A 3801-nucleotide genomic window follows, 5' to 3' on the forward strand; every position below is an offset into this window, starting at 1 on the left:
TTCAGTTCCCATATGTTTTCTAGGGCACATCTACTGTAGAAGACAAAGCATGTTTGTGTTATTATCCCTGTGTCACAGATGGTGAAATGGAGTCACAAAGCTTTGCCGAGAATGATTTTATCAATAGTGGAGTCAAGGTTAGAAACCAGGGAACCATTAGCACTGAACCTTTCTTTTGCTCAGATAAAAGGCTAATCCCATTACTCCAACAGCTTCCTCTCAAAACACAGCCTAAACTCTTGACATTCTTTTCAATACCTGAAACAGACTCGAGTATAAAAATCTTGATCTTTTTATATAGCACTAGATAGGAGATTCCTAGATACTGGCTATTTTGTTCCTTAGCATTTTCCTCAGCTGGCTCTGATGGTTGTACTCAGCTGCCTGCACTGAGGCTATTTTTGATAATACATTTGTGTTTTATCCAGTGAGCAGCCAGGCAGAGCGGCAGCACTGGGACAGTTAACTTGCATTTTAGTGTCATTCAAACATGTGAATAACAAGTTCTTTTTTTAAATAAAAAAGGAAATGAAATTAAAAACAAGACTTCAGTGTAATACAGGGGACCTGAAATGGCAAGCTTTCCCCTTGTGAATTTGGTTCCAGTTCACCAAGCCTCAACTATCACAACAGGGCAAATAAAAGAGGGAGTGTCACTAGACCCCAGAACTTCCTTGCATTTGTGAGCTTAATCTGGGTTCCAAAATTACTCTGAAGGGCTTCTGTGTTAACAGATTTCTTCTTATATTAACAAAGTTATTTGTAGATATAGATCTACTTGACACTAATCAAATAGCATTTGATAAAACTAGAGGTAATTTATAGGAAAACAATATCCAAATACAGGTTAATGCGCTGCACTGCAAGGTCGGCGGTTCAAACTCATCAGCTGCTCATCAGAAACTCTATACAGGTCACTATGGATCGGAACTGACTTGACAGCATTTAACACCAACAACCTACTAAGTTAAATATACCAAAGTAAGATTGACATCTAGAACCTAGACCTGTCCAAACTTCATCATAGTTTTATTTGAGGTGAAATTTTGAAGCTAGTGATTGCTCAAAACATTTTCACATTAAGACAGTGTAGCCAGCTTAGCTGTTCTTTTCACCTTGTCTATCCTCTGGAGTGCAGCAGGACAAGGGTGATAAATCTTACTCAGTCAATTGTTGTAAAGGAAATGGAAAGCCATGTTAATCTAGGGTTTATATTAACTACTAAGAGCTAAAGCATCAACAATTAGTACCTACTAGAAGCCTTCTAGATACATACACCTCTTGCTCAAAATCTGGAAGGAAGAAATGTCAAATTACACTTTTGCAGCGTGTAGAAATCATTTATTGTCCTGAATATGTTTTTTTGTGGTGTCATGGAAAAGAAAAATGGTTTTTGACCAAAACATTCTATTTTGTTTTTAAACAAGTTTAAATTAATTACAAATGTAAATACCCTATATCCTCAGTATTTATACATCCTGGGATAGAAACAACAATAATAATTACTATTAATTGAGCTAGGCATTTGGCCAGTTGCTTCTATGTGTTACTTCCTTAATCTTCACAATAACTCCACAAGGCAGGTTTTATTATCTCCTTGTTATAGATGAATAAATGAAGGTTTAAGGGCTTCATTTATAGCCCAATGTTATATAGCTATAAGTGACAGATTCAGTATTCAAATCCTGGGTTCTATGATTTCACACTACTCTAAAAATGGAGTTCCAGCCTTGTGATAAGAGAAATCACATTGATTTTATTTCTACCTTCAAGGTCTAGATTGACATTTATACCAAGGAACACTACTAAACTATAATGATCACCTCTGACACATGCTTTCACCAAAAAATGCTATATTAGATGGTCACACTATCTGATTGGCATCATTGTTGTTGTTAGGTGCCATCGAGTTGGTACCGACTCATAATGACCATATGCACAACAGAACAAAACAATGCCTGGTCTTGAGCCAACCTTACAATCATTGCCCATCATGTTGCCACTGTGCCAGTCCATCTTGTTGGGGGGTCTTCCTCTTTTTCTCCGACCTCCCACTTTACTAAACATGATATCCTTCTCCAGGGTCTGGTCTCGCCTAATAATATGTCCAAAGTATGAGAAATGAAGTCTGGCCATCCTGGCCTCACGGAAGTATTCTAGCTGTACTTCTTCTAACACAGATCTGTTTGTTCTTTTTGGCAGTACATGGTACATTTAATATTCTCCTCAAATACCATAACTCAAACGCACCAATTCTTCTCTGGTCTGCCTTATTCACTGTCCAATGTTCACATGGATATGAGGTTATCGAAAATACCATGGCTTGGGTCAGGTTCACCTTAGTCTTCAAAATAACATCTTTCCTCTTCAACACTTTAAAGAGGTACTGTACAGCAGATTTGCCTAATGCAATATGTCATTTGATTTCTTGACTGCTGCTTCCATGAGTGTTGATGGTTGCTCTTAGCAAAATGAAATCTTTAACAACTTCAGTCTTTTCTCCATTGATATGGATGTTGTTTATTGGTCCTGTGGTGAGGATCTTTGTTTTCTTTACATTGAAGTGCAACCCATACAAAAGGCTGTGGTGTTTGATGTTCATCACTTGTTGTTGTTGTTGTCAGGTGCCATCAAGTTGGCACTGACTCATAGCGACCCCATGCACAGCAGAACGAAACAATGTCCAATCCTGGGCCAACCTCACTACTGTTACCATGCTTGAGTCCATCAATCCACCTGGCCAATCCATCTCATTGGGGGTCTTCCTCTTTTTCTCCAACCCTCCATCTTACCAAGCATGACATCCTTCTCCAGCAACTGTTCCCTCCTGACAATATGTCTAAAGTATGAGTGCTGAAGTTTAGCCATCCTGGCCTCCAAGGAGCACTCTGGCTGCACTTCTTCCAAAACAGATCTATTGGTTCTTTTGGCAGTCCATGGCACTTTTAGTATTCTCCTCCAACACCACAATTCAAAGGCATCAATTCTTCTATGATCTTCCTTATTCACTGTCCAGCTTTTGCATCCATATAAGGTTATTGAAAATACCATGGCTTGGGTCATGCGCACCTTAGTCCTCTTGGGAGAGAACATCTTGATTGTATCAGGATTGATTGTATCAGGAGAGACCATCTTGATTGTATCAGGATTGATTGTATCAGGAGAGACCATCTTGATTGTATCAGGATTGATATTGAAATTTACAGTGACAGTTTCGACATAAAACCACTTGTCTGTCTGTCGTGCTGTGGTGGCTTGAGTTGCTGTGATTCTGAGGGCTATGCCACCGGTATTTTAAATGACCAGCAGGGTCACCCATGGTGGACAGGTTTCAGATGAGCTTCCAGACAAAGACAGACTAGGAAGAAAGAGTGATGAACTACTTCCGAATTGCTAGACACTGAAAACCTTATGAATAGCAGAGAAACAGTTCACCAGTAAGTATTTTAAATCCTTTTTGTGTTCAGCAAGCAGGGTTGTATCATCTGCATATCACAGGATGTTACTGAGTCTTCCTCCTATCCTGATGCCATGTGCCATGTTTTTATTAATGTAATCCAGCTTCTTGGATTATTTGCTCGGCATTCAGATTGAATAAGTATGGTGAAAGAATACAACCCTGACACACACTTTTCCTAATTTTAAACCAATCAGTGTTCCTTGTTCTGTTCGAACAAATGCCTTTTGGTCTACATGATGGTTCCTCATGAGCACAATTAAGTGTTCTGGAATACTCATTCTACACAATGCTGTTCATAGCTTGTCATGACCCACACAATCAAAGCCTTTGCACAGTCAATA

The sequence above is a fragment of the Chrysochloris asiatica genome, unplaced genomic scaffold (assembly GCF_000296735.1).
Source record: "Chrysochloris asiatica unplaced genomic scaffold, ChrAsi1.0 scaffold00185, whole genome shotgun sequence".
Classification (NCBI taxonomy): Eukaryota; Metazoa; Chordata; class Mammalia; order Afrosoricida; family Chrysochloridae; genus Chrysochloris; species Chrysochloris asiatica.